The sequence below is a fragment of the Schistocerca gregaria genome, chromosome 6 (assembly GCF_023897955.1).
Source record: "Schistocerca gregaria isolate iqSchGreg1 chromosome 6, iqSchGreg1.2, whole genome shotgun sequence".
In the NCBI taxonomy this organism is placed as follows: domain Eukaryota; kingdom Metazoa; phylum Arthropoda; class Insecta; order Orthoptera; family Acrididae; genus Schistocerca; species Schistocerca gregaria.
Window position 1 is genome coordinate 17,929,498 of NC_064925.1, and position 18,417 is coordinate 17,947,914.

The 18,417-nt window shown below is 26.5% G+C and overlaps 1 long non-coding RNA gene across 1 annotated transcript; it reads left to right on the forward strand.

Moving 5' to 3' along the window:
* Nucleotides 1-256: 256 nt before the first annotated feature.
* Nucleotides 257-17,070, forward strand: LOC126278626 (uncharacterized). Its single transcript, XR_007550734.1, has 2 exons — nt 257-949; nt 16,487-17,070. It is a non-coding gene; the product is annotated as an uncharacterized LOC126278626 (long non-coding RNA).
* The last annotated feature ends 1,347 nt before the right edge of the window (nt 17,071-18,417 follow it).

The following is an 18,417-nucleotide window of genomic DNA, read 5'->3' on the forward strand; positions in this document are numbered from 1 at the left end:
AACTTAATAGCATCTCTAAATGGCTGAGGAATTCCAACAAAACCTACCTTATTTGGACCCTTTCGAATCTGAATATAACCTAAAACCTTACGCTCTAATAAAGTTAAAAAGGCAACACTAATTAAAACACAAATAACCAATAAAAGAAAATTCAAAATAAATATAAATAAATCATAAAGTATCAATACTATTTGTAGAAAAAATCTACATAAATGAATTCTAAATTCAACACATTAATCTGTCAAAATAGTAAATAAATTAATATTAATCAATATAACAAAAAATATTTTAACCATATGGTCCTTTTGTACTAATATGGATTAACAATCTTAGGATAGAAACCGACCTGGCTCACGCCGGTCTGAACTCAGATCATGTAAGAATTTAAAGGTCGAACAGACCTAATCATTGGGCTCCTGCACCCAAAATTTTTCTTAATCCAACATCGAGGTCGCAATCTGCTTTGTCGATATGAGCTCTCAAAAACAATTACGCTGTTATCCCTAAGGTAACTTAATCTTATGATCATAAATTATGGATCAAAATAACAAATATAAATAAATGATATAATAATGAAGAGTTTATCTATTCTTCATGTCACCCCAACAAAACATCATCATTAAATATAGAAAGACAAACAAAAAACTATATAAAAGTAAAATGTCAAGCTCTATAGGGTCTTCTCGTCCTAAAGAAGAATTTAAGCCTTTTGACTCAAAAGTTAAATTCAAAAATTTATTAAGAGACAGTTGATTTCTAGTCAAGCCATTCATTCCAGCCACTAATTAAGAGACTAATGATTATGCTACCTTTGCACGGTCAAAATACCGCGGCTCTTTAAAAATACGCTCAGTGAGCAGGCCAGACCTCAAAATATAAACAAGAGGACATGTTTTTGATAAACAGGTGGAAATCAATTTTGCCTAGTTCCTTATAATAAGTTCACAAGGTAAAAATTTCATACAATTAAATATACTAATTCTATCATTATTACAAAAAATTAAAAATTAAATTAATAATCTTAATAAAAAACCTAAAATATTTATAAAATCAAAATAAAAAATAATGAACTAAAACGTAATCTTAAAGATAGCTGGTTTAAAGCTTACTATTATATTTCTATAAAATAAATTATAGGTTATTAACTTCAAAGCTTATCCCTTAAAGAATAAATAAGTTAATATTTTTACTTAAAAAATTAAATAAAAACAAATAACTTCAAAAAATTAAATTTTTTCTTAAGAAACTAGATATCTTGGGAAACGATTAACATCTCATTTCTATAAATAATTTAATAATAATTATGATACATTAACTATAAATTATTTATAAATCAACCCAAATCGAGACAAGTAAAATAAATACTAAAATTTTGATAAACCCTGATACAAAAGGTACAATAAATAAAATCTACTTAAAAAAATTTAAAATAATATTTCATAAAACACTTACATTACCAATAAACTATAATTTAAAAAATCAATTGTATAAAATATACTAAGACAAAAATACAATAAAATTATTTATATTAAATAATTAAATAAACAAAAAATAAATATAATAAAATAAATAATCAAGATATCCTGATTTGCACAGAAAAATTTTCAGTGTAAATGAAACACTTTACTAATAAGTTATATCTTGAAACTCTTCCTAGATACACTTTCCAGTACATGTACTATGTTACGACTTATCTCATCTAAATTGAAGCTACTTTAAAATAAAATAGAATAATCAATAATGAGAGCGACAGGCGATGTGTACACATCTCAGAGCCAATATCAGTTAAATTAAATAAATTAAATTACTATCAAATCCACCTTCATTAACAGTATTTCACTATCAAATTCGTTATAAACAAAAATCTATTGTAACCCACCTCCTCTTAACTATAAGCTGCACCTTGACCTGAAATATTTTATAATTATAAATCTTGAGAATTATAACTCTAAAAAGATTCTCTGATAACGGAGATATACAAACAAATAAATTAAGTAGAGTAAATCGTGTATTATCAATCATGGGGTAGGTTCCTCTGAATGGAATGAGATACCGCCAAATTCTTTGGGTTTAAAGACCTTAACTAATAGTACCCTGGTAAATATAATTAACATTTAAAATAATAGGGTATCTAATCCTAGTTTATTATTTAAATTTCACAGATTCATAAAAAGGGCCACAAATAAATTTTAACATTTCACCTTACAAATTTATATTTCAACCCTAATAATATAAACAACTGTTTTAACCAATAATATTCACTTGTATCAATCGTATAACCGCGGCTGCTGGCACGAATTATGCCGATACTAAATCAATTGCTAAATCCAAAATCACTTGATAATTAAATCAAATTACTGCAAAAAGAACATTTAGTCGAACAAAACTTACATATAATACAAAGAAAAAGTGAATAAACAAGCAAGAATAAAACTTTTAAAAATAAAAAATAAGAAAATTTTAAATCTATTAATTCAGGAAAAAATAAAAGATTCAAATATTTAAAGAAAAAAAAAGAAAAAAACCACAAACATTAACAAAAAAGAAAGAAACGCCCCTATGTATGACCACAACAACTTCTCTATTATATATAATTAAAGATTAATATGGAACATGTATAGCAATAAATGTATTATATTCTTTCTTATTTAATCTTTCTTTTCACTAATAAATAAAGAAAGATTAAATAATATAATAAATATATTTTATACAATTATGTAATTTAATATAATATGTTATTAATATGAATTCTTTTTTTTATATTAAGTTAACTTTCATATATATTAGTTAAATAATCTAATTATAGATAATTTACATAATTATATTATTATAATTAATATATTTTTATATTAAATATAATATTTTATATTTAAATTAATAATTTTATTTATTATATCCAATTATAATAATATTAAATATTAAATTACATATTATTATATATATTATATTATAATAACCTATTTTAAGCTAAAAACATAAGTAGCTATAATCCTAGGTAAATAATTGCATTAAAATAATCAATTGATAATGGTAAGATGAACTTATAATACTTTAATTTCAATTAAATGTAATATATTAATATAAATTATTTATTATATATATATATATATAAAAAATAAAATGAGCAGGATAAATTAATCCTAATTAAACAAAATAATACATAAAATAATTTCAAAAAAAAACTTTCGATTTATATATTAAATAAATGAAGTGCCTGATTAAAGGGTTACCTTGATAGGGTAAATAAAGTAAATAAAATTACCTTCATTAAAATTACATAAGACAGAATTAAACTACCTCCTTTAGTATCAAAATCTAACGTGCATCATACACCTTAATGTAAAAAGGTAAGCTAAACAAGCTAATGGGTTCATACCCCATTTATAGGGGTATCAATCCTCTCCTTTTTAATGACCAACAACTCTACAAAACTTCTCTTCCTATCAACATTAATGATAGGAACGATCCTGTCCATTTCATCAAATTCCTGATTTGGGGTTTGAATAGGACTTGAGATCAACTTACTTTCATTTATTCCGCTCCTAACAAGAAATAAAAATATAATAATAAATGAATCATCAATTAAATATTTTATTGTCCAAGCAATAGCATCGACAATATTATTATTTTCAATTTTGCTGATTCAAATAAAATATCCCATGGGATGGGAAACAGAATTTATCCCATCAATAATAATTAGATCTAGACTATTAATAAAGATTGGAGCTGCACCTTTCCATTTCTGATTTCCAGAAGTTATAGGAGCATCAAGATGAAATAATTGTTTAACATTAATAACATGACAAAAAATCGCCCCAATAATGGTCTTATCTTATTGTATTCAATTAAGAACTTTTATTTGAACAATTATTATCTTAAGAATTATTATTGGGGCAATAGGAGGTATAAATCAAACATCCTTACGACAACTTTTAGCATATTCATCAATCAGACATCTAGGTTGAATAATTAGATCATTAACAGTCAGAGAAAACATCTTAGAACTATACTTCATTATTTACTCATTATTAAGATTAATTATAGTTTTATTATTTAAGCAAATAAATTTATTTTTCATAAATCAAATTTATTCAGCCAGAAATATAAAAACCGAAATTAAATTCATAATATTCTTATCTTTATTATCTTTAGGTGGACTACCACCATTCCTTGGATTCTTACCAAAATGAATTGTAATACAATCATTAATAGAAAACAATATAACAACTATTATAACTATTATAGTTGTATTAACTACAATTACACTCTACTACTATATACGTATTAGATTCTCAGCTCTAATTATATCATACACAGAAAATTCGTGATCTATAAAGATAAAGTCCCAAAAATCAAGAATCATTCTTCCTATAACAGTAATAATTTCAACAATAGGATTGATTTCAACATCAACCTTAATTTCATTATACTAAGGACTTAAGTTAATCAAACTAATAACCTTCAAAGTTATAATTAAAAGAATAATCTTTTAGGCCTTAGTAAAATTTTACACCTCTAGAATTGCAGTCTAGAATCATAATTGAATATAAGACCTAAATATGATAAGAGAGAAAACATCTCATAAGTAGATTTACAATCTACCACCTAAAATTCAGCCATCTTACCGCAAAAATGATTATTCTCAACAAACCATAAGGACATTGGTACTTTATACTTCATATTTGGAGCATGAGCAGGAATAGTAGGAACATCAATAAGAATACTTATTCGTGCTGAACTTGGCCAACCCGGATCTCTAATTGGGGATGACCAGATTTATAATGTTATTATTACAGCTCACGCATTCGTAATAATTTTCTTTATAGTAATACCTATTATAATTGGTGGATTTGGTAATTGACTTGTTCCACTAATAATTGGTGCACCAGATATAGCATTTCCACGAATAAATAATATAAGTTTTTGATTACTACCACCTTCACTAACCCTTCTTCTTACATCTTCTATAGTAGATAATGGTGCTGGTACAGGATGAACAGTTTACCCTCCTCTAGCAGGAGCTATTGCACACGGGGGTGCATCTGTAGATCTAGCTATTTTTTCACTGCACTTAGCAGGTGTATCATCTATTCTTGGTGCAGTGAATTTCATTACAACAGCAATTAATATACGATCAGAAAGTATAACTTTAGATCAAACACCTTTATTTGTATGATCTGTAGCTATTACAGCATTACTTCTCCTTCTTTCACTTCCAGTTTTAGCAGGAGCTATTACTATATTATTAACAGATCGAAATTTAAATACATCATTCTTTGACCCTGCAGGAGGGGGTGACCCAATTCTATATCAACATCTATTTTGATTCTTTGGACACCCAGAAGTTTATATTTTAATTCTACCGGGGTTCGGAATTATTTCACATATTGTATGTCAAGAAAGAGGAAAAATTGAATCATTTGGAACATTAGGTATAATTTATGCTATACTATCAATTTGACTAATAGGATTTATTGTATGAGCACATCATATATTTACAGTAGGAATGGATGTTGACACACGAGCATATTTTACATCAGCAACAATAATTATTGCTGTACCTACAGGAATTAAGGTATTTAGATGATTAGCTACATTATATGGAACTAAATTCAAGTTCAATCCACCATTATTATGAGCTCTAGGATTTATTTTCCTATTTACAATTGGTGGATTAACAGGATTAGTATTAGCAAATTCATCACTTGATATTGTATTACATGATACATATTATGTAGTAGCCCACTTTCATTATGTATTATCTATAGGAGCAGTATTTGCAATTATAGGAGGTGTCATTCAATGATATCCACTATTTTCAAGGATTAACTATAAATAATACATGATTAAAAATCCAATTTACAATTATATTCATTGGAGTAAATTTAACATTCTTTCCTCAACACTTCCTAGGATTAGCAGGAATACCTCGACGATACTCTGACTACCCAGACGCATATACATCATGAAACGTAGTATCAAGAATTGGGTCTACAATTTCTATTGTAGGAATCATTATATTCATTGTAATTATATGAGAAAGAATGATTACAAACCGAGCAATTATATTTAGAGCTAACATAAGAAGATCAACAGAATGACTACAAAATAACCCTCCTGCAGAACATAGTTACTCAGAATTACCATTAATCTCTAGATTCTAATATGGCAGATTAGTGCAGTAGATTTAAGCTCTACAAATAAAGGTTTGACCTTTTATTAGAAAATATTTATTAATGGCATCATGATCAAATTTATCTCTTCAAGATGGAGCTTCACCATTAATGGAGCAATTATCATTCTTTCATGATCATACTATGGTCGTATTATTATTAATTACAGTAATTGTAGGTTATGCCCTAAGTTGTATATTATTTATTGCCTATACTAACCGTAATATACTTCATGGACATTTAATTGAAACAATCTGAACAGCTTTACCAGCAATTACATTAATTTTTATTGCCCTTCCATCATTACGACTATTATATTTACTTGATGATTCAGTAGATGCAATAATTACAATTAAAACCATTGGACGACAATGATATTGAAGATATGAATATTCAGACTTGATAGACGTAGAATTTGACACTTATATAACACCAGAACAAGACCTAGAAAATGATGGATTCCGACTACTAGATGTAGATAACCGAACAATCCTACCAATAAATACAGAAGTACGAGTATTAACAAGAGCATCAGATGTTCTACACTCATGAGCAGTTCCTGCATTAGGGGTTAAAATTGATGCAACGCCAGGTCGGTTAAATCAAGGAACATTCACAATAAATCGACCTGGATTATTCTTTGGACAATGCTCAGAAATCTGTGGAGCAAACCACAGATTTATACCAATTGTAATTGAAAGAACTTCAGTAAATTTATTGATTAAGTGATCATCTAAGATAATTTAAGGAGTTAGCTAAAATAAATAACATTAGAGTGTCAATCTAAAGTAACTAAAAAAAATTAGTACACCTTGAAATTCATCAGATGACTGAAAGTAAGTAATGGTCTCTTAAACCAAATAATAGTAAATTAACGACTACTTCTGATGGGGAAATTATATCCAAATCCCTCAAATATCCCCTCTTATATGATTCTCACTATTCATTATATTTTCAGCTACATTAATCTTGTTTAATCAAATAAACTTCTTCTCATTTAAACCTAACCTTATTAAAAGAGCAGAAAAAGGAACAATTGAAATAAAAAACTTAAATTGAAAATGATAACAAATCTATTCTCAACATTTGACCCATCAACTAACATCTTTAATTTATCATTAAATTGAACTAGAACATTTCTAGGACTATTATTAATCCCATCACTATTTTGACTTACACCATCACGAATTAACATTATCTGAAATAAACTAAATTTAACCTTACATAATGAATTTAAAACACTTCTTGGACCAAAATCATTTAATGGAACAACATTCATTTTCATCTCAATTTTTATTATAATATTATTTAACAATTTCATAGGATTATTCCCTTATATTTTTACTAGAACAAGACATTTAGCATTAACATTTGCAATTGCCCTACCTATATGGCTAAGATTTATATTATTTGGATGAATTAACCATACTAATCATATATTTACACACCTTGTACCACAAGGTACACCGCCTGCATTAATATCATTTATAGTACTAATTGAAACAATTAGTAATGTTATTCGACCAGGTACATTAGCAGTACGGTTGGCAGCAAATATAATTGCAGGACACTTATTATTAACCTTATTAGGAAACACAGGACCATCTATAGCAATAAACTTAATCTCATTACTAATTATTGGACAAATACTTCTATTAATTCTAGAATCAGCAGTAGCAATAATTCAAGCCTATGTTTTCTCAATTCTAAGAACTCTATATTCTAGAGAAGTATATTAAACCTATGTTAACAACTCACTCAAACCACCCATTCCACTTAGTAGACTATAGACCTTGACCATTAACAGGAGCAATTGGAGCAATAGTCCTAGTATCAGGACTAGCAAAATGATTCCACCTATTTAATATTAACTTATTCATAATTGGATTTGGAATTACCCTACTAACTATAATTCAATGATGACGAGATGTAGTACGAGAAGGAACATATCAAGGATTACATACAGGATTTGTATCAATTGGATTACGATGAGGAATAATTTTATTTATTGCATCAGAGGTATTATTTTTCGTTTCTATTTTTTGAGCATTCTTTAGAAGAAGATTAGCACCAACAATTGAACTAGGAATACTATGACCTCCAATAGGAATTCAACCCTTTAACCCTATACAAATTCCATTACTTAATACAGCTATTCTTTTAGCATCAGGAGTAACAGTAACATGAGCACATCATAGTTTAATGGAATCTAATCATACTCAAGCACTACAAGGATTATTCTTCACAGTGTTATTAGGACTATACTTTACAATACTTCAAGCATATGAATATTGAGAAGCACCTTTTACCATTGCAGATGCAGTTTATGGATCAACATTCTTTGTTGCAACAGGATTCCATGGTTTACACGTAATTATTGGAACAATCTTTTTATCAACATGTCTACTTCGACACTCAATAAATCAATTTTCACCAAGACATCACTTTGGATTTGAAGCAGCAGCATGATACTGACACTTCGTAGACGTAGTATGATTATTCTTATATATCTCTATTTATTGATGAGGTAGATAATTGTTTTTCTAGTATAAATAGTACATTTGACTTCCAATCAGAAAGCTTGATATAAATCAAGAAAAACAATTCTAATTCTATCAACAAGAGTTTTCATTAGATTTATTATTCCAATAATTGTTATAATCCTGGCAACAACACTATCAAAAAAATTAATTAATGATCGAGAAAAAAGATCACCATTTGAATGTGGGTTTGATCCAAAAAGATCAGCACGAATACCATTCTCAATACGATTCTTCCTAATCGCAGTAATCTTTTTAATTTTTGATGTAGAAATTGCACTAATTCTACCAATTGTAATTATTTTTAAAACTTCAGACATTATAATCTGAACAGTATCATCAATATTTTTTATTCTAGTTCTATTAGGAGGACTATACCATGAATGAAACCAAGGAGCATTACAATGAGCAGAATAAAGGGTTGTAGTTAAATATGACATTTGGGTTGCATTCAAAAAGTATTGATATTATCAATCAACCTTAAATAGAATAAGAAGCGAAATATTGCAGTCAGTTTCGACCTGGAAGATTGGTATGTACTACCCTTATTCTTATTAATTGAAGCCAAAAAGAGGCGTATTACTGTTAATAATATAATTGAACTATAATAGTTCCAATTAAGGAAATGTAAAGCCAATATGAAAGCTGCAAACTTTTTATATTAGCGGTTAAACTCCGTTAACATTTCTAAAATTTATATAGTTTAAATAAAACATTACATTTTCACTGTAAAAATAATATATCTATATTTATAAATACTTAAAAGTAAAAATACTTCCTTAACATCTTCAGTGTCACGCTCTAATTATAAGCTATTTAAGTAAACGAAAAACAATATTACCAAAATAAATATTCAAAAAATAAAAGTTAAAAGATAAATCTTGAAATTAGAATCATATCAACCTTGAATATAACCAATTAAATAAATAAATAATCTATATAAACCTTGACCACCATGTAATTCACCTCAACCATAATCAAATGACTTAGATGAATAATAACCTATTTTTAAAGGAATATATCTAATAAACTTAGTTGAAAGAAAAGGTATAAATCATATAGAACCAGCAAATCTAACAAAAGAAAGTATACTTAAAGAAAATAAATTATGAGAAAAATCAAAATTAGAAATAAGATAACCTAAATAAGCACCTAAAATAACAACTGTAATAGTTAAAAACTGTAAATAATAAGGTAAAGCAATCACATGAGGAATAGGAAAAATTAATCAAGATAAAAGACTACCACCAAAAACAGCAACAAACAATAGACCAATTATTCCAAATGAAATATAATAACCCTTATCATCAAAAGAAAATCTAGAATAAAAATTATTATCACCAGATATTGAATAATAAAACAAACGAAAAGAATAAGAAGCAGTTAAACCAGTAGAAAAAAAATAAAGAAAAAAAATTAAACAATTAATGCATCTTAAACAAACCATCTCAAAAATTAAATCCTTTGAATAAAATCCCGCTAAAAAAGGTATTCCACACAAAGATAAACTAGAAACATTAAAACAAACTGAAGTTAAAGGTATGAAATTAACAATTGATCCTATAAAACGAATATCCTGAGAATCCTTCAAATTATGAATTATTGAACCTGCACATATAAATAATAATGCCTTAAATAAAGCATGAGCCAATAAATGAAAAAATGCAAGCTTTGGTTAACCTATAGCCAAAATTCTTATTATTAAACCAAGTTGTCTTAAAGTAGAAAGAGCAATAATCTTCTTTAAATCAAACTCAAAATTAGCGCCCAATCCAGCCATAAATATAGTTATACAACCAATTAAAAGTAAAAATCAACCACAATTATAAGTATCCAATATTGGTCTAAAACGAATTAATAAATAAACACCAGCAGTAACAAGAGTAGAAGAATGAACTAAAGCAGAAACAGGAGTAGGAGCTGCTATAGCAGCAGGAAGTCATGAAGAGAAAGGAATCTGAGCTCTCTTAGTTATAGCTGCTAAAACAATTAATATAGTAATGAGCTTTATTTCAAAAGAATTAGAAATAAAATCATAATAATAAATATAATTTCAACCACCAAAATTTAACATTCATGCAATAGAAATTAAAATAGCAACATCACCAATACGATTAGAAAGTGCAGTTAATATACCAGCACTATAAGATTTTACATTTTGATAATAAATAACTAAACAATAAGAAACTAAACCTAAACCATCTCAACCTAATAAAATTCTAATTAAATTAGGACTAATAATTAAAAAACCTATAGAAAGAATAAATATTAAAACAATAATAATAAAACGATTTATATTCTTTTCACCAGATATATAATCCTCTCTATAATAAATAACCAAAGAAGAAATATATATAACAAAAGATATAAAAATAAGAGATACTCAATCCAAAATTAAAGTTATAACAACTATAGAACCATTTAAATTGAAAAGCTCTCACTCAACAAAAACTCTATAATCAATTATTAAATAATAAATACCTAAAATAAAAATTATAGTTTTCGAAATAAACAAAGAAAAAAAAACTCAAAGAACAAATAGAAAATAAATTCACGGCCTAAGATGAAATACTTCATATCATTGATTCCACAAAACAATATTTTTAATTAAAATACTTAAGCAAACTAAACAAAGAAATATTCACCCTTTAAACAGAGAATATTTAAAGGCAATCAATGTAAAAGTAAAAGATGATATTCACGAAAATAACCAAGAGAACAAGTATAAACACCAGAATAATAATTCCCATGCTGAGAATAAGAATATATATACAAAGTATAAACAGCTCTAAAAAAAGATAAAAAAATCAAAGCAAAGAATCTAAAAGAAGATCAAGATATAATTCTATTTAATAATCTAATTTCACCTACCAAATTTAAAGAAGGAGGAGCAGCCATATTTGATGATCTTAAAAGAAATCATCATAAAGCCATTCTTGGCATCAAATTAATTATACCCTTGTTAATTAATAATCTTCGTCTACCTAAACGTTCATAAATAATATTAGATAAACAAAATAAACCAGAAGAACATAAACCATGACCAACCATTAGAGAAAGAGAACCTACACAACCTCATCAATTCATAGTCATCAATCCACCAATAACCATTCTTATATGAGCAACAGAAGAATATGCAATTAAAGACTTTAAATCAACCTGATGAAAACAAATAAATCTTACAATAACACCCCCAGATAAACCTAAAGACAATGAAAAATAATTAAACTTTAAACCCAAATAAGAAATAACCTTTATAACACGAAAAATACCATAACCACCTAACTTTAATAAAATACCAGCAAGAATTATTCTACCTGAAATAGGGGCCTCTACATGAGCCTTAGGAAGTCATAAATGAACCAAAAACATAGGTATCTTAACTAAAAAAGCCAAAATTATAAATACATAAAACATAAAATAATAAGAACCAAAATCAACCAATAAAGGAAAATATAAAGTATTAGAAAAATCATAAACCTTAAATAAAACTAATAATAAAGGTAATCTAGCAACCAAAGTATAAAAAATTAAATAAACACCAGCCTGCAAACGCTCAGGTTGATAACCCCAACCCAAAATTAAAAGTAAAGTAGGAACTAATCTAGCCTCAAAAAAATTATAAAAAGAAAGAAGACTTAATCTAGCAAATGAACAATAAAGCATAATTATTAAAATCAAAACCATAAAAACAAAAAAATTAAGAAACTAAAAGAAAAATAATCAATACCAAAATAATATCTAATTATATTCAAATCAGCATATGAATAAACACAAATTATAAAAACAAAACCCGACAGAAACATTAAAGAATGAACCAACCATCAACAATTATTTAATAAACAAAGAGGGATCAAAAAAATAGTTATAAATAAATACTTTAACATAAAGGTAAACCAAAAGAATTAAAAAAATCATTACCATGAGAACGAATTATTGAAACTAAAATAGAAAGACCTAAAGCACCCTCACAAACAGAAAAAACTAAAAAAATAACAGGAAAAAAATAATCATAATCAAACTCAATAAGAAAAACAATAACTAACATAAATAAAGAAAGAACAATATATTCTAATCTCAAAAGAACCATTAATAAATGTTTACGTTTAGAAGAAAAAACATAAACACCAGCAAAATAAATCAATAAAGAAGTAAAAATAGAGAATATAAACATTAGTTTTAATAGTTTAAAAAAAACGCCGGTCTTGTAAACCGGAAATAAGTCCAGCCCCCACTTTTAAAACTTCAGAGGTGGAAAAGCTTCCATCATCGGTCCCCAAAACCGGTATTTTAAATAAACTAACCCCTGAAATGATCAAAATAATAATTATATCATTATCAAATGTAATAAATATTAATTTTATTAAATTAAGACACCCAATATCAATAATGCTTTTTATTATCCTTCAAACCTTCCTAGTTGGATTAATAACAGGAACAATAATAGAAAGATAATGATTATCATATATTTTATTTTTAACATTTCTTGGTGGTATACTAGTATTATTTATTTACATTACAAGAATTGCATCAAACGAAATATTTCAGCCTAAATCAATCACTATAATTATTACATTAATAATGTGAGTATTTATCATATTAATATTAATTATTCTAGATATATCTATATTTATAGACTTTTTCAAAAACACCGAAACTATAAATATTGATAATTCAATCAATTATCAAGAAATAACAATATCTTTAGAAAAATTATATAATAGACCAACATTCATTATTACAATAATAATAATAATTTATTTATTTTTAGCACTACTAGCAGTTGTTAAAATCACCAATATTAATCAGGGACCTATTCGTAAAATAAGATAATTACTAATGAATAAACCCTTACGATTAAGACATCCTTTAATTAAAATTATTAATAACTCTTTAATTGACTTACCTGCCCCAACAAATATTTCATTTTGATGAAATTTTGGATCCCTATTAGGGTTATGTTTGGTAATTCAAATCGTAACTGGACTATTTTTAGCTATACATTATACATCAAATATTGAAATAGCATTCAGTAGTGTAGTACACATCTGCCGAGACGTAAATAATGGTTGAATTATCCGAACCTTACACGCAAATGGAGCATCTATATTTTTTATTTGTATTTACTTACATGTAGGACGGGGAATTTACTATGGATCTTATATATATATACATACCTGAATAACTGGTACAGTGATTTTATTTTTAGTTATAGCAACTGCATTTATAGGATATGTCTTACCCTGAGGCCAAATATCTTTTTGACGTGCAACAGTAATTACTAATTTATTATCAGCAATCCCATACTTAGGAGCAGATTTAGTCCAATGAGTATGAGGAGGATTCGCTGTTGATAATGCAACATTAAATCGATTCTTCACATTCCATTTTGTATTACCATTTATTATTGCTGCTATAGCAGCAATTCATTTATTTTTTCTTCACCAAACAGGATCTAATAATCCTCTTGGACTAAATGGAGATATTGAAAAAATTCCATTCCATCCATACTTTAGCTTTAAGGATTCTATTACATTTGTAATAATAACATCATTATTAATTATACTATGTTTAATTAATCCTTACCTATTAGGAGATCCAGATAAATTTGTACCTGCCAACCCATTAGTAACACCAGTTCACATTCAACCAGAATGATATTTCCTATTTGCAAATTCAATTCTACGATCTATCCCTAATAAGTTAGGAGGTGTTATTGCATTATTTTTATCAATTAGAATCTTAATAATTTTACCATTTTATAATAAAACACCATTCCGAGGCATTCAATTTTACCCTATTAATCAAATTTTATTCTGAATTATAGTAGTTGTTGTATGCTTACTAACGTGAATTGGTAAACGACCTGTTGAAGAACCTTATATTATAACAGGTCAAATCTTAACAATTATTTACTTCACATATTTCTTAATTAATGTCCATGTCGCAAACGCATGAGATAAATTAATTAAGGAATAAAATTAATTAGCTTAGGAAAAGCATATGTTTTGAAAACATAAAATTAGAAGTTTAACTCTTCTATTAACTTTTCTCAAAAAATTTCACTAAACAAATGACATAAATAAAATCTTTAAACCAACAAAGAAAATAAAAAAATTCAAAGATAAGGGTAAAAAACTTTTTCAAGCTAAGTACATTAATTTATCATAACGGAACCGTGGTAATGTTCCACAAACCCAAATAAAACCAAAAGATATAATAGCAAGCTTAATAAAAAATATAAAAGAATAAAAATCACCGCCCAAAAAAATTAAAGCCAATAACATTCTTATGAAGACAATTCTAGTATATTCAGCTAAAAAAATTAAAGTAAAACCACCCGCACCATACTCAATATTAAATCCTGAAACTAACTCAGATTCCCCTTCAGCAAAATCAAAAGGAGTACGATTAGTTTCAGCTAAGCAAGAAGCAAAACAAGCTAAAGCTAAAGGAAAAGAAATAATAATAAATCAACAATAAAGCTGATAGTTTATAAAATCAAACATATTAAAACTACCAATTAAAATAATTAAAGACAATAAAATTAAAGCTAAACTAACTTCATAAGAAATTGTTTGAGCAACAGATCGAAGAGAACCTAATAATGAATAATTTGAATTAGAAGATCAACCAGCAATTATAACAGTATAAACACCTAATCTAGTACAACATAAAAAAAATAAAAATCCATAAGAAAAAGAACACATATAAGTTAAATAAGGAAAAATTACTCAAACGGCTAAAGAAATCATTAACTTAAAAACAGGGGAAAAATAATAAAGTAGGTAATTAGATATAATAGGAATTGGCTGCTCCTTACAAATTAACTTAATAGCATCTCTAAATGGCTGAGGAATTCCAACAAAACCTACCTTATTTGGACCCTTTCGAATCTGAATATAACCTAAAACCTTACGCTCTAATAAAGTTAAAAAGGCAACACTAATTAAAACACAAATAACCAATAAAAAAAATTCAAAATAAATATAAATAAATCATAAAGTATCAATACTATTTGTAGAAAAAATCTACATAAATGAATTCTAAATTCAACACATTAATCTGTCAAAATAGTAAATAAATTAATATTAATCAATATAACAAAAAATATTTTAACCATTTGGTCCTTTCGTACTAATATGGATTAACAATCTTAGGATAGAAACCGACCTGGCTCACGCCGGTCTGAACTCAGATCATGTAAGAATTTAAAGGTCGAACAGACCTAATCATTGGGCTCCTCCACCCAAAATTTTTCTTAATCCAACATCGAGGTCGCAATCTGCTTTGTCGATATGAGCTCTCAAAAACAATTACGCTGTTATCCCTAAGGTAACTTAATCTTATGATCATAAATTATGGATCAAAATAACAAACATAAATAAATGATATAATAATGAAGAGTTTATCTATTCTTCATGTCACCCCAACAAAACATCATCATTAAATATAGAAAGACAAACAAAAAACTATATAAAAGTAAAATGTCAAGCTCTATAGGGTCTTCTCGTCCTAAAGAAGAATTTAAGCCTTTTGACTCAAAAGTTAAATTCAAAAATTTATTAAGAGACAGTTGATTTCTCGTCAAGCCATTCATTCCAGCCACTAATTAAGAGACTAATGACTATGCTAACTTTGCACGGTCAAAATACCGCGGCTCTTTAAAAATACGCTCAGTGAGCAGGCCAGACCTCAAAATATAAACAAGAGGACATGTTTTTGATAAACAGGCGGAAATCAATTTTGCCTAGTTCCTTATAATAAGTAAAGGTAAAAATTTCATACAAATAAATATACTAATTCTATCATTATTACAAAAATTTTAAAATTAAATTAATAATCTTAATAAAAAACCAAAAATATTTATAAAATCAAAATAAAAAATAATGAACTAAAACGTAATCTTAAAGACAGCTGGTTTAAAGCTTACTATTATATTTCTATAAAATAAATTATAGGTTATTAACTTCAAAGCTTATCCCTTAAAGAATAAATAAGTTAATATTTTTACTTAAAAAATTAAATAAAAACAAATAACTTTAAAAAATTAATTTTTTTCTTAAGAAACTAGATATCTTGGGAAACGATTAACATCTCATTTCTATAAATAATTTAATAATAATTATGATACATTAACTATAAATTATTTATAAATCAACCCAAATCGAGACAAGTAAAATAAATACTAAAATTTTGATAAACCCTGATACAAAAGGTACAATAAATAAAATCTACTTAAAAAAATTTAAAATAATATTTCATAAAACACTTACATTACCAATAAACTATAATTTAAAAAATCAATTCTATAAAATATACTAAGACAAAAATACAATAAAATTATTTATATTAAATAATTAAATAAACAAAAAATAAATATAATAAAATAAATAATCAAGATATCCTGATTTGCACAGAAAAATTTTCAGTGTAAATGAAACACTTTACTAATAAGTTATATCTTGAAACTCTTCCTAGATACACTTTCCAGTACATCTACTATGTTACGACTTATCTCATATAAATTGAAGCTACTTTAAAATAAAATAGAATAATCAATAATGAGAGCGACGGGCGATGTGTACACATCTCAGAGCCATTTCATTTTGGTAAGAATCCAAGGAATGGTGGTAGTCCACCTAAAGATAATAAAGATAAGAATATTATGAATTTAGAATTCATTTATGTAGATTTTTTCTACAAATAGTATTGATACTTAATGATTTATTTATATTTATTTTGAATTTTCTTTTATTGGTTATTTGTGTTTTAATTAGTGTTGCCTTTTTAACTTTATTAGAGCGTAAGGTTTTAGGTTATATTCAGATTCGAAAGGGTCCAAATAAGGTAGGTTTTGTTGGAATTCCTCAGCCATTTAGAGATGCTATTAAGTTAATTTGTAAGGAGCAGCCAATTCCTATTATATCTAATTACCTACTTTATTATTTTTCCCCTGTTTTTAATTTAATGATTTCTTTAGCCGTTTGAGTAATTTTTCCTTATTTAACTTATATGTGTTCTTTTACTTATGGATTTTAATTTTTTTTATGTTGTACTAGATTAGGTGTTTATACTGTTATAATTGCTGGTTGATCTTCTAATTCAAATTATTCATTATTAGGTTCTCTTCGTTCTGTTGCTCAAACAATTTCTTATGAAGTTAGTTTAGCTTTAATTTTATTGTCTTTAATTATTTTAATTGGTAGTTTTAATATGTTTGATTTTATAAACTATCAGATTTATTGTTGATTTATTATTATTTCTTTTCCTTTAGCTTTAGCTTGTTTTGCTTCTTGCTTAGCTGAAACTAATCGTACTCCTTTTGATTTTGCTGAAGGGGATTCTGAGTTAGTTTCAGGATTTAATATTGAGTATGGTGCGGGTGGTTTTACTTTAATTTTTTTAGCTGAATATACTAGAATTGTCTTCATAAGAATGTTATTGGCTTTAATTTTTTTGGGCGGTGATTTTTATTCTTTTATATTTTTTATTAAGCTTGCTATTATATCTTTTGGTTTTATTTGGGTTCGTGGAACATTACCACGGTTCCGTTATGATAAATTAATGTACTTAGCTAGAAAAAGTTTTTTACCTTTATCTTTGAATTTTTTTATTTTCTTTGTTGGTTTAAAGATTTTATTTATCTCATTTGTTTAGTGAAATTTTTTGAGAAAAGTTAATAGAAGAGTTAAACTTCTAAT